The sequence below is a fragment of the Camelus dromedarius genome, chromosome 12 (assembly GCF_036321535.1).
Source record: "Camelus dromedarius isolate mCamDro1 chromosome 12, mCamDro1.pat, whole genome shotgun sequence".
Lineage (NCBI taxonomy): Eukaryota > Metazoa > Chordata > Mammalia > Artiodactyla > Camelidae > Camelus > Camelus dromedarius.
In genome coordinates this window covers 27,470,732-27,485,741 of record NC_087447.1, presented here as the reverse complement: position 1 = coordinate 27,485,741, position 15,010 = coordinate 27,470,732, and the positions used below count along the sequence as shown (strand labels likewise).

Sequence of the window (15,010 nt, the reverse complement as noted above, 5' to 3'; positions counted from 1 at the left end):
TACAGCAAGAAGTCAGAAGTCATGAGAAGTTCTGAAATTTACTTACCATTAAAAGTTCAGGTAGGAGCTAAGATAATGACCCAGAATATTAATGAGGAAAACCAACTCTAAGAAGAACAATAACAACAACAAAAAAACCCACAATCTTATTTGAGTTCTAATAAGGTATATGGTAATAATAGCATCAAATACATGCATTACAGATTAATTAATAAGTGACTAAATGAAGGAGTAAATAAATTAAGGAAAGAAGGACATGCATCATTGAATCAATGAACAAATGATCTTTTGGAACAACATTCTAGATGTGACAGAAATGTTTCCTCAATCTTTTATATTCATATTTTTAAAAATAGTACATTCATAACAAGTCTCAATCCATTCAAGGCAAGTCCCACTCTACTCAGCCAAGTCACAATTATCCATGTGTTATGATGAAATAGTCACTCAACATACATTTGAGCAACAACTATGCACCAAGCAATGTTTTAGGTGCCAGAGATACAAAAGCATTTAGAAGCAGCTGGATCTTGACAAAAACTTACTTTCTAGGGACACTGTTATTGAATAACAATTATCTGTGATAGGAATTAAAAGTAGACATTTTTTTTCAGGCTGCAATGAGATTACTGTAAAGTGTAAAAACGAGTTCATTTATACCCACTCTTTAATTTGTAACTATGTTTTTCAGTCAGAGGATAGCAAAAATAATGTTTGACTATAAGATTGTAAGGTTATTGTAAAAATCTTCTGAGTTAAAAACTTCAGATGATACATCAGTATGAGATGCTTTTACTATTACTACTAATCATCAGACATTCATGGCATCATCGCATCAGCATTTCAAGTGGGTTGCTAGCAGATCCTTCCAGATTTAGGAATAAATGAAAGCAGTACTCATTGACCAAAATCTCAGAAAGTTTTCTCCAGTTATAAAAGTTGAATGACTGCTTTATGAAGATAAAATTATTTCACTAGAATTTAATTCTGTCTCCAAACTTCTCAGACAGTTGATTTTCTCTAAGAAATGATAGATAACCAGCCCTTCAAAGTGTGTCAGGCAACGTAGAGAATTAAAAAAAAAATCAACCACTTAAAACCTAATTATTTAAAATGGTAGATAATAAAATGGCCTTGCTCCAGATGAAGACACTTCAATTCGGATTATATTCAAGCAAAGGAGATTTGCAAATCTGAGCTGCATTCCTGCTGCAACTGGCATAGAAAATTTCTTAGAGTTTATGTACAAAAGCTCATCACTAAGAAATGAAATGCTTTTTAAACAAGATAGTTTATCAACAAGAATGAAATACACCTCTTACTGCTGATAAAGGCTGGGCACAGCTGGAATGCAGGACACATAGGGGGAGCTGGATTAGGTCTCCAGATTTCTCACATGTTAAGCTAGTAAACTGGATTGCATCTTGGTTGGACTTAGAATCCATGGTATTCAGTTATAACAGTGAAATGAAAATTAAAAAGAGCAACTTCTTCCTTTCTTATTACTAAACAACATCCATCACAAACACATTACATGTTGGATTTGTACCTGGTTATTATCCTGAAGGTGATGAACCTGTGATGTTTTGGATCAGAAGGAATCTTGGGACTCATCCTCTCCATCAAGCCACTCTGCCCATCCTGTTCTGTGTAGACGAAGAAAATAACAACAAGAAAAGTGAAGTTACTGTCCCAAGGAATCAAGGAGAGGAAAACACAGTGCATAGAGCTTTCAGTGTAAGACACACTGTTTGTGGGCGTTGTGTGTCCCAAATCAGCCTTATCAGCTGATTCCCTGAGGTCAGGAACTGTTTGAACTTTCGCTTTTCTTTTATCCTCATTATGCAGCATAGTACCTTACACTTCGTAGCTGCTCAATAAATATGTATGGCATGCATGAGTAACTGTTGATTAAACACCAAGCTATTGAGCAAGTCAATGGCAGAGTGTGGTCTTGAGTCCAGTTTTCCTGCCACCCAGACCCCATGCTTTTCATGGTGCCACAAAGCCATCCCTAAGTGCTGGTTTCCAAACTCAGGAGCCTCCCGTACACGAAGGGCATGGAGAGGCTGAAGAAAGAGGCAGATAACTCCAGATTGGTAAGTAAAACATTTATTTGCCTCTGACTGACAAGGTCCAGCTCTCTGGTCAACCAGAGGTCACATCCTCTCAATGACCTCTTCCAATGCCAACTATGAGGCTTTTGAGAGTGGTGAGTCCTGTTAAATTTACTCCTAGGAAATATGCACTAAAAAAGACGTCTGTTTTATTTCAAGTTAAAACTTAGTTTCTAGATTTTTGGTGATACCTGATAATTGTCTGTTCAATGTATCTTTTGAAGTTATACTTCCTGAATAGTTTGACCAGGGTAAAATCTAGAATCACAATCCAGGCCAAGCACCATGCTCACAGTGTTTAAGCCAATTAAGAGACCGTCTCAAAAAGATCATTAAGATTAAATAACCTCTAATATCACATTCAGCTTTTACATAACATAGCTTTTCCAAAACATTGTTTACATTAGATTTTTTTGGAAAAAAAGTGAGGAAAATAAAATTAGGAACATCATATGTAAAGGCTTATTCATTATTCATGATAGTAATAATAATAGAAAGCTGCAATTACATAGCATATAAAATTTACACAGAAGATTTACATAATCCCACATTTATTCCCAAAGCCCTGAACACAGAACACTCGTGAGCAGTCTACAGAGCCAACTTTGGGAAACACCACTTTCTCTGATGCTAGGAGTTACAGATACATTGGCAAATTATTGAGATAGATAATGAAGAGCAAGGTAGACCTTTATTTTCCTCTTAAATTCTACAATGTATATTGATACTTGACCTATACATGATTATCTTTGAGAGTATTAAAGGCTTTGTTAAAGGTTTTGAGCTGCAAAAATGAGCATGAGAGTTAAAGTGAAATGCTGGACTAATGTCAGAGAGTCTAGGTTCTGGCCATAATTTTATAACTAACTGCATCTTTGTAGCAGTCTTGAGTTAGGGTAAAATCTTATCCCTGCCACCTAATAGCTGTGTGACTTTGGGCAAGTCTCAGAGCTCTATGAGCCTCTACTTACTCATCTGCAAAATGGGGATAATAATAAATACCTTTCACAGCTGTTACCAAGCTGAATGTGAAATGGAGCTAATATCACCTACTTAGAACAGTTCTTATAAGGATGCTAATAATGCATGAATAGTGCCCCTCGGAATCAGAGCATCATACATATCCAGTAAATTTTAGTTATAACTTTAGCGTTTTTCATCTTCACTTTTCTTTATCAGTAAACTGGATTTGATACAGACCTACCCACCATTCATTCCTTCATTCACTTATTCATTGTTTCTTTTTTCCTTTCATTAATTAAACATTTGTTAACAATCTGCATATACTGGGGTAAGCACATGGCAGAGATGAATATGGTGTATGCCTGGCATTCAAAGAGCATACAACCCAACAGAGAAGACAAATGTGTATAGGATACTCACAATAGAAATGGTTTAGGGCCGTAAGAGAAGTGTGTAAGAGATGCTAAGGGGGCACAATAAAGGGGGTAAATTACTGCTCAGAAAGGGAAAAAGGGAAGTGGAGAATGTTTCAAAGAGAAATAATCTCTGAGTTGGTCTTTACAGGTTGAAGAGAAGTTCATAAGGCAGGGAAGTGATCATTAAAGTGAATATTTATTGAGCCTATAAAATATGCAAGGCATATGAAGAATTATAAATCTAAGTGGGAAGCAGGGCGTAGACTGGAATCCCCATCTGAACCATCTTGATAAACATATTCTAGGAGGTGAAGGTCTGCTTCATCCCTAAGTGCCCCGCATAAGAGCACTAACATCACAATGCCCTTGGTTATGACAATTTATCATTCTCACTCTGGGCTTGTTTTAATGCTGTCCCAATATATTGTGTGACCAAGATTTAAGAAAAAAAATTCACGGCATTTGAGTAAGAGGATACTTATGAAGATGGGATAAATTCTTTACTTCTCTGTGCATTTCCTATTGCCTTGTCTTCATTAACACACCTTTTTTGAATTACAGTTGTCTTTAATATATGTTATGTTAGTCCATTAGTCTAAATTTTAGCATTTTTATTTTAAATTGAAAAAAACCTACATTCTCCCTTTCAACTATGCTGAATATACAGCTTGTATGTTGTTGCTTTGTTGTTGTTGTTGGCTTAGTTTTCTGAGAAAGGAGAATGCCCTCTTTGTGCCAGGTACGTGTAACACTAATTTTAGCTCATGTCTTCCACTTCATTGAGATGGAAATTAGATTGGTTTCATTGGTGTATTCCTCAAAGGGAATTAACATTTCCAAGGAGTTCACATTCTGAAGTTCCCTTTGAGTTCTGATTTCTTGAGTCTGCTGTATGTTCATTCCCTGGTCTGAGTCCTGCCTCTACTCACGGGAACTCTCCACACTTCCTCTCCTTTCCAGGAAGATTTGAGGGTAGTGGTGAAGAGCTCACATAGCAAGTAACAAATAACTTAGCCAGGTGTCAAGGCACTCACCTGAACAAAGGGTCTTTTCAATAATGTAGCCTACTGTCCTTAAAAGACAACTGCCTTCATAATTAACACTTTCCACTTTCTGTTAATTGCTTCTTTTTGTACTAAAAGGACCTGTAGACAACTTCCAATTTTCCAACTTATTCATAAATTCTTCTGACAAATGTTGACTGAGGACCTACTATGTGCCAGGCGTATTTCTTGGCACTGGTAATACTTTAGGAACAAAGCAAACTACCTACTATTAGCCTTAGTTTTTTTTTTTTTTTTCTTTTTTTCCCATTCGTAAAGAAGTTAAGGTGTTCTGCCCATTTTTAAATCAAGTTGTTTGTCTTTTTGGTATTTAGCTGTCTGGCCTGTCTATATATTTTTGATATTCAGGGCAGAAGACCTGAATAGACATTTTTCCAAAGAAGATACAGATGGGCAACAGGCACATGAAAGGATGCTCAACTTTGCCAATCATCAGAAAAATGCAAATCAAAACCACAACGAAATATCACCCTCACACTTGTCAGATGGCTATTATCAAAAAGACCACAAAAAAACAAATGTTGGTGAAAATGTAAAGAAAAAGGAACCCAAATACATTGTTGGTGAGGAATAAACTGGTGCAGCCACTATGGAAAACAGTAGGTCAAAAAAATAAAAACAGAACTTCCATATGATCCAGCAATTCCATTCCTGGGTATATACTTGAAGAAATTCAAAACACTAATTTGAAAAGGTATATGCACCTAAATGTTCATAGCAGCATTATTTATAATAGTCAAGATACGGAAGCAACCTAAATGTCCATCGACAAATGAATGGATAAAGAAGATGTGACATATATATGAAATGGAATATTACTCAGCCACTAAAGATGAAATTTTGTCATTTGTAACAACATGGTTGGACCTAGAGGGTATTATATTAGTGAAATAAGCCAGAGAAAGACAAATAATGTATGTTATCACTTACATGTGGAATCTGAAAAAATAAACAAATAAATGACTATAACAAAACAGAAACAGACTCACAGAACAAAGATAACAGAACAAACTAGTGGGGAGAGGGAAGTGGGAGGGCAAAATAGGGATAGGGGATTAAGACGTACAAACTATGTATAAAATAAATAAGCAACCAGGATATATTGTACAGCATAGGAAATATAGTTAATATTTTATAAGTTTAAAGGCGCATAATTATAAAAATATTAAATTGCTATGTTGTACATCTGAAACTATTATAATACTGTAAATAACTATACTTCAATAAAGAAAAAAATTACCCAATTGATTTCTATTGTAACTTAAATGCTATGGAAATAACAAAAAGTTTCTATCCAGCACATAATAAAATAAATCTTAATTAAAAAAAAAAAAGAAGAATGAAAGTATAAAATAGCTACTTTGAATTTTTGTTGTAAGGGTTAAATGAGATCTGTACATAAAGCACTCAATAAAGTGCCTGGCACGTTGGTTGTCATCAACATCACTGTCATTATCATCATCATCATCATCACCACCAAACTCAGCAATAACATTAAGGGGAAGTTTAAACTTGGTCAGAAATGTGGGGAAAACATTCCTTACATTCTACCAGTGGTGGTAAGGTGATTGTGATTAAGAGACAGATAATAAACAAATAACCAAAACAATATTATTACAGAATATGTAAATACTAAGAAAACGAAGCATGAAGAAGTTGATAGGGCATGGGAGAGCTAGCTATGTGAGAACAAATGGTACAACGAGACGTTTATGACACGCCCAGGAAGACTTCACAGCACATATAACAACAACTGTAAAAATCAATGGGACAGAATGCTTGTAGGGATAATCTTTCCTGCTTGATAGAGAGTTATATCAAAATGTAGTTATAGAAGAGTTTAAATCTTTAATTTTTTTTTTCTTTTGGGACAGTTTCTTTTTGCTTTCTACGAAAAATACAATTCACTCTAAAAATGAATGATACAGTTATCACGATGAGTATAAACACAATGACAGGCTCCAAGACATACACTGAATTTGAGGTGAGAAACCTGCCATGCAGTGGCAGTCTTGCAATCTCAGACACAAAGTGTTAGAAATCTACATGATGATGATGATTGCAAAATGGCAACCTACCAAGGAAAGGCACAGCCCATTGCCTTCAACAGCTTCTGGTGCCAATGGGAACAGCAATAATAACCACCACCACCCCTCTTTCTTCCCAGAAGCGATTTTCTTCTGGTCCATTTGTACCTCCTATAGAACTTGTACAGCAAGAGAGAATTGACAGACTGGGTCCCTGGACCCAGGGGTGCATTTAGAATGAAATCTCTGCCCACAAGTGGGAGTTAAGAACAGAGGCTGGTAGGTTGATTAGCTGGATGAGAGATTCCTGTTGATAGTCTCTGACCAGAATCTCTTCTCCACAGCTTAAGGAATGGAGGTGAGGAAGAGCATTAGAAGGGTCTGCTGTTTCACTAGATCACTGAGCTGGCTGTAAAAACGTACCAACATGCCTGTGAAAAGCGTTCTAGCGTACAGACAAGACAGAGCCACGGAAGTCTTTTTCCTTAGTGCGATGCTTGACTGGCTCACTAACAGAGACCCCACCAACTTTCTTCCATTACTTCCATCTCCATCTCAGTCTCTTCCTCCTATTCCTCACCTCCACAGGCTCCCTTGAAACCTTGCTCTGAGGCCCATTATGTCCTTAGGCAAGGGAATACAGGAGCCAAATTCGGTACCTTAGGTGACTCCCCAGTAAGTTGCTTTCACTTTCCTTCCACTGTAATCCAGCGTCCCAGCCCTGGGAAATAAACTCTTATTACTGGCTACAGTTCCCTTCTTAGACCGCATTTTTAGGAATATTCTCCCCATCTTTCTCCCCAAGCCTGAGCGTCACCGTTATATTACTGCTGCTGTTGTGATTAGTAGCAGGAGTAGTAATATTTATGTGTCAAACATGTATTATGCCCTTTATACATCTACGCTTCATTTAATCATCACGAAAAATATTCACAGTAGCTATTTTTACCTCCAATTATTTTTTACGTATAATAACAAAGGAGCAGAAAATAAATTACTGACGAGCTAATAAATGGAGGGGCTGAGATTTACATCCAGGTCTGTGCAATCTAAAGCTTATGTTTTAAGCAGAATAGTATCTTGACAAACACCATACTGACCTACTCTATTCTTCTATATTATTGTCTCTAGCTCTCCCTAACACATAGGGTCATGCTACATGATCTCCGACCTGACTCCTGCCAAGTTCTCTCTTGCTTGCGTTACTACGTACTGTTCCCTGTTGAGAATCCTTATTGTGGTAACCTGTTCCTCTACACTCCTGGAATGTGCCTTCCTGACATCTACCAAGGGCCAAAACTCCACGTTCTTACCGCTCTGGAGAGAGCATTCTGCCCTCTGGATTCCTTCTCATTGTGCGGCTGCAGCACCTTCACAGTGGGTTTCTGTTTCCCAATCTGGTCCCTGCCTGTCCTTCCTATTCCTCTGCCTGCCAAGTTTAGTCATCATCCATCGCATGGCATAGACAGAGTTGGTGGCCAAATTCAAGGAGAGGGAAAAGCCATTTTTCTCCAAGCAAGGTCAGAGAGAAGCAATGCCCTGTGATCATAATTCAAAAAGTAAGATTAACAAACTTCTTTATAATTAAGCACAATTTTAATTGCCTAGTCAAAATTGTCCATTCATTGTCTTCATCAAAGTCCTTCTGAGATAAAATCTCTAATCTCTCAAAGAAGGTCTGGTCAGTATTCCCCTAAAATTCCAGACGTCTAAGCCCTCTTAGGACATGCCTGCTGCTCAGAGTTATCCATACATGGTATTACTAAATGGCTTCCTTCAATTAATATCTCATTAATTAACTAAATTTAGAGGTGTGTCTATTACAACTCCAAGCTGGTTTATAGTTCCTAGATTATTCATCTCTGCACAAAAAACATTGTTGTTGTTTTTACAGTATTTCAGAGAGTTTCAAATGTCATCTCAAAAATTTAAAAAGTATCCTCTCATTGTAATTGCTTTAATCCCATCGCTGAATTTCCATCATTCCTGCCACCTTTTATAGTGAAAAATCTATAATACTGAAACTTGTTTACTCACTGATTTTAAATTATATAACAAGTAGACCAAATTAGCATATTCTCTACAAAACGAGTACTTTGCAAGGTACACTGAGGAAGCAAGAAGTGGTAAGAAATAACATTTAATAACATTTCTTACAAACTATATGCATTACTTGGCACTTTTTATATGTTACTATTTATATTGGAAATCAATATATCTGGGGTCTGTGTGAAGCTACCAATTACCTGTGTATGGAGGTGGCAAATATGGCCACAAATCCCCCAAATCTGTCTACTTCCCCTTCTGCATTGTGTTCTCTTATTATCTATTCCAATAAGAGAACAGAGATCAATTTTTTACTCTCGAATTTCTACTGATCCTGTAGCTTGCTTTGGCCAATACATGTAGCAAAAGTGATGTGATGCAAGTTTTAAGCTGAGGCTTAAAGAGGCCTGGATGCATCTGCATTTGTTGTCTCAGAATCTTGAAACCATTCTGCTGTGAAGAAGTCTGGGTTGAAAAATCTGATGGAGAGAGAAAGGTCCAGCATGCTGGCCACTCCAGCTGATTCACCAGCACACTGAAGTTGCAAGAGTGAGGTCAAGGAAAAACAGCAGAACTACCGATCATCACACAGAATCATGAGAAATAATACATTTTTGCTGTTTAAAGCTACTAAGGTTTAGGTGTTCTGTAATGCAGCAAGAATAGCTAAGAGAGAGATTGGCATCAGAAGTGGGATGCCCCTGTAACCAAAACTTAAAGCACACGGCATTGGTTCTAAGACCAGGCAACAGGCAGAGATAGAACTGGAAGAAAGAAAATTATTTAGTGGAGGCTGCATTATACGTGATATACCCAAAGAAACTGCATAAAAATGCAACTAATGAATTTAAGCTCTTCAATTTTGATACTGCAGTTGGAATCAGACACCTGTGGACACTGCAATAGAATTGAGTATATTTTGCATGTGATAGAAAGGAGAATGATTTGTGGCCAGTGAGCCAGAAATTTACCAAATTCCCTAGTAAACTGTGAAAAGTTGTAAAATATGGCCAAATCCTTCCACGCCTACTACACAAGCCTCTTTGCAATATGATTTTGCCCTTTCTTTCATCAGTATGTGGAGTCTACCTTTTGACCTCTTGTATCTGGGCTGATCTTGTGACTAGCTTTAATCAAAGAATGTGGAGGAAGCCATTCTCAGCCAAGGCCTCAACAGGCATTGTAGCTTCTTTCTTCTCATAAGCTGAGATCACCGTGTTGTGAAAAAGAACAGGATGAAAGACTATGGGGGTAGAAAGAGGTTGGTCATCTGGGCAGTTCCGGGCTTCCCATCTGATCCATCATATGACTGTGGTTGCATGAAATGTGTGGAAAAACCACCTAGTCAACTCACAGAATCATGAGAAATAACAAATTGGGGATTTTTTAAAGCCACTAAGTTTTGGGGCTCAGTTTGGTGGTTTATTATACATTTATAGGTAATTGAAACACCATGTGATATATTGTGAAAGTACTTAGCCTTTCTCTATCTCTAACTCATTTGTGATAGAGAAATGAGAATATCAATTTTACCTTCTTTCCAGGGACATTGAGATAGTTAAAGGTGATCCTGAGTATTTGAATAAAGCTGAATAAAAATGATCTCACCAAGCTGCCTCTTATATCTTTCAAAATTAGTTTTCATTCAAGGAATATTATTCAACTGTATTTAAAAATCTTGGCTACAAATTTCTCAGATGAAACTTCTGAATCAATAGTTAAGGAAGTGGTAAGTAACTCAGGATCAGGGGAAGGGAGAGAGGGAGGGAGGGAGGGACAAATAATAAAAGGAAAAGTAAAGGTCAAAATTAAAATTAAACTATCAATCAAAACAGAGGCCATAACTGAAATAAATAGACTTTTTTTTTTTTTTTTTGCAAAATTACGAAGTTTGGGATGGGTTAAACCTTGATGTCACAGAAGCAAGCACAGATATCAGTGTTAGAAATATTTTAAAGGATACGGGGTTTAAAGTTCCTATACAAAACTCAGGCAAGTGACTGTGCTTGGTTGAATACAATCAGGAATGAATAATTTGCTTTTTCCATGAATAATATATTTTATTTCCATGCAGTTCAAAATGCTAGCATTTTCCTCTTTTGCACTGAAATATGACAGCTCACGCAGAAAACATCTCATCAGAGACTTTCATACTTATCTAAATCAGACTTCTCCATGCATTGGTCTCAATTAGACTGATCAGCATCTCCTGTGGTGCTTGATGAAAATGCATACTCCTGGTCCATTTACACTGACCTACCTCATCTGCATTTCAGAATGGGTACCCACATTTGAATTTTTAACTTTTTTATTTTAGGTACCAATGTCTGAGAACCTCAGACTTAAGCTCTAAGCTCCTCAAGGGAAAAAAAAAATCATGTTTGACCTTGTATTCCCAGCCCTTGGCGTAGTGCCTGATATATCCATAGGGACTCAATGATTTTTTGCAAAGATGAGTGTTTCAAAGAGTGAATGATGAATAAATGACATATATAGTTCTAAGATTTGAATAATGCCATGTCCTATCAATCACTGCTTCTATTTATATTATACTTAAACTATACTTTAAATGGAGCCAAATCCATATACTGTTTAAAACGACCAGACATGAACATATATCTGAAGCTTTATTCATTTGCCTTTACTCTTAAGTTCACTGATCTTCCTTCCCAGATTCTGCAACCAGCCCTGCCTGACTGTAGTCAGGGAAATTTTTAGATATACAGCCTAATACTCTGGTCCCTGCTCCCGGCACATGATAAATGGCTAACACACAATTGTTGAAACTGTTGAAAGATTGTGTTTTGAAAGTTTTGCTGCTCTTACTTATTGCTTGTTATGAGTACTTGGGCTTCTATTCTGATAACTGAGATTTTAGTTATTAATCTTTTATTCTGAAAAATGTTCTATAGACTCCAGTCCCCTTTCATGGGGATTTGTCAAGTCTTTTACCGAACTCCTCAGATAAGACATTCGACTGACACATACCCAACCCAGTGTGACTTTCTTTGAACTGCTGCCTGACTCACTTGCAGCTGCCTTCCCAGCACCCAAATGGTGCCTATTCTAATGTGGCCCACCTCTGTGATCTACCCATCAGTCTTCCCTGAAGGGCTGTTCCTATGGCCTGATCCCATTGCCCATTCCTATTTCCTCAGAATACCGTGTTCTGATTCCATCCACCATTCAGAGGTCCAAGTTCAGATTCTGGCCTCCTGTGGGCCGAATTCTTCCACTGACATGGAATATCATCACATTCTGCACTGACTGTTTTTATTCATTTCCAGTCCATGAACTAGAGAGTAATACTCCTTGCAAATCATGAAAGGCAAGGGAATAATTTCTCTAATTTGATTTGAGAGCTGAGAGTTTAAACTAATTATAACCCATTTTTCCTTTCCAAATGGGTTTAGAATTTCAAGTCAGCCGGAACTGGACCTGAAACCAGCTCTGCTACTCACACCTCAAAAGGTACTCCTCTGAGTAGCAGTTTCACCTGTAAAATGGGAACAATACTAGGGTATCATCTTTGGACTGATGTCGGAATTCACTGGGATAATGTGGTCTGCATGGTTCCATACACAGTAAATGCTTGAGAAATGGTAGTATTATTAGGACTATCTGTACGGATCCTTTCCAGGAGATCATCATCTTATGTACGGCAACAGGGTGTTAGGAAAGTGTGGGCATTTTTCAGTATCCTCTAAGATAAGAATACGTCTGGATCATCTCTGGTGCATAGCTTCTCTTGCCTAAAAATAGAACACCTTCTGCTTTATGTCAGAAACTATCATTATTCCATTAGCAGCTTCGCTGAAAGCCACAGACAACTCAGCAGAACCACTGTGTCTGCAGCTTGCTCTTTGACCCCCTAAAGGACCACAGGGGCTGAATTTCATTCCATTTCCTAGTACATCAAACCACACATCACTTATAGCTTTCTTTCTCCTTTATATCTCCTAACTCATTAATAAACATATTATACACACATATTTACATACATTGCTCCTTCTACATAGGAGAAAATCACAGGAACCAACATGACCATGCTTATGATTACTGGTTAATGTATGCATTCATTTCAAGGAAGTGACTGATTATAAGAAGCTTACAAACATATGAAAAACAATTTATACTGGTTGGGGAATGTTTGGGTTTCTCCATGTGAGTAGAGAGACAGATGACAGCCCAGGCTACCATAGATTGATAGTTTGCAACTATTAAGTAAATACTAATATTTGTCCCTGATACAATGCCTAATTCAAAAGGGAGCTGCTTCCACTGCCCACCCCCCCCAACAGTAAACGTCATGGATTTGACTAAGCAAAGAAAGAATTTAAGGCTTAACAATGGTAAAGTACAAATAATGATGATAAAAATAATTGCAGCTTACATTTACTTAGTATTCACTATGAATCACCCATCATATTAAGGGATTAACATGTATGAATACACTTAATTTGGAGAAACATTAAGCAGTAAATATTATCATCCCACTTCATAAAAGAGGAAACCTGTGATGCTGAAAGCTTAAGTACCATGACCAATGTCCCTTAGCTTGTGGGTGACAGAGCCAGGATTTCAACATGGAGAATCTAGCTCCAGAGCCATGGAATGAGCATCCATAATGCTCAAGAATTGGAGCCAATAAATTTTTTTCTGGGCCACACAGTATGTATTTTAGGCTTAAAGGATCATAATGTCTCTATCGAAACAGTCACTTCCACTGGTATAGAGTAAAAGCAACCACAGACAATATAAATGAATGAGCTTGGCTGTAAATAAAACTTTATTTACAGAAATAGGTGTCTATTCAGCCCCTGAGTACACTGAGCTTCATTCTTGAAAGCAACCAGCAATCTGTCAGAAATTTGACACTAAAAGCGTTTCATTCATAAATGAAGGTTCTGTCTCTCCTACTCTCTTGCCAGACCTCTCCTTTGGCCTGAGGCAATGGAGGCAATGCTTCCAAAAAGAAGAAGCTGGAAAGTTTACTCTTTTTCCGTATGGAACCAACAGACTCTTAACCTGTGACCAGCAGCCCTTCAGCCTAAACAAAACTGGGTCAGAGTGAATATAATTGCTCTATCACCTGTTTACTCTTTCACACTTTGTGTGTGTGTGTGTGTGAACAAAGGAAGGCAAAATAAGTGAATAAATGTTCTTTCAAACTGAAATCCTTGTATGCCCATCCCAACAGCAAGGTAACAACAATTCTGACAAACTTTGAACTCACTGTCATTTATTGCATCAGAACTACTCAGTAATTAATTGATCACTATCTATTACAGTGCACCGTCTCCTTGTAAGTAATAATAGTCATTACTAAGGGGAGAGACTCTATCATTCAGTGAATGGATATCAGAGCCAGACCACCTGGTTTTAAATCCTGGCTCTGGCACTTGCTGACTGTACAGCTTTGGGCAAATTAACTCACTATTCTGTGTCTCAATTTACACATCTATAAAACGAGGACAATTATTAAACTCATACAGTTTGGTAAGGATTCAGTAAGTTAATATATGCATGCTATGTGCTTGGGAAAACACCTGGTACAGAGGAAATACTCAAGAAACACTAGCAGTTTTTATTAAAGAACATGGAGAAAACAGTTCTGAATTTTGTTATGTTTTAAATTAAGGAAGTATTGATTGATTTCATACCTCAGACAAGGATCTTTCTTGAATGTTATTGTGAGTAAGACCCCAACTTAGCTTTCAAGGAGTTTAAACTCTAGTAGTCATTCAAATTCTCAGCTATTTCTGGAAAGTTTTAGGAAATGATGCTCTGGTTACATGAAAATATTACAAGCATAGTTGCCTTAATTCTGCTTCCCTTCCTTCTTATATGCCACCAGCATCTATCAAAAGCCTCATGTGTGTACTTCCTAAATACAGTAAGGAAAACATAAAAAGGTATATCTTAAGTGGAGGAAGGACTAGAATATGATGATTCTGGAGGGAAATATAAAAATAAAAGCTATCAGAGCAAAAATTGGGGAACTGCAATACCCAATGATGATTTTCTTGGACTGTAGTGAAGACTGTGACAGTGCGATAGCCTCATAACCCTCAATAGGTCAAATTCTGTTGACTTACAGTCTAAGTGAGATTCACAGTTCCCACGTGGAACTGGGATCTAGTGGCATTAAAAAGTTTTTGTTTGTGCTAGTGGTTAAGAATTATATCATTTATGGTTATCATCAAAAAATCTACAAATAATAAATGCTGGAAAGGGTGTGGAGAAAGGGGAACCCTCCTGCACTGTTGGTGGGAATGTAAACTGGTGCAGCCACTATGGAGAACAGTATGGAAGTCTCTTAAAAAACTAAAAATACGGTGTGTGAAGGGATAAATTTGGGGGTTTGAGATTTGCAA

The 15,010-nt window shown here is 37.3% G+C and overlaps 1 long non-coding RNA gene across 2 annotated transcripts in view; it reads right to left on the bottom strand.

Annotated features, from left to right (window-relative positions):
• The window catches only part of LOC116155340 (uncharacterized), a 471,009-nt gene that overhangs the window by 16,428 nt on the left and 439,571 nt on the right, over positions 1-15,010 (bottom strand). For both annotated transcript variants that reach the window (XR_010383373.1, XR_004139220.2), the window contains one exon: positions 1,550-1,646. This is a non-coding gene — a long non-coding RNA (uncharacterized LOC116155340). The remainder of the gene's footprint in view (positions 1-1,549; positions 1,647-15,010) is intronic.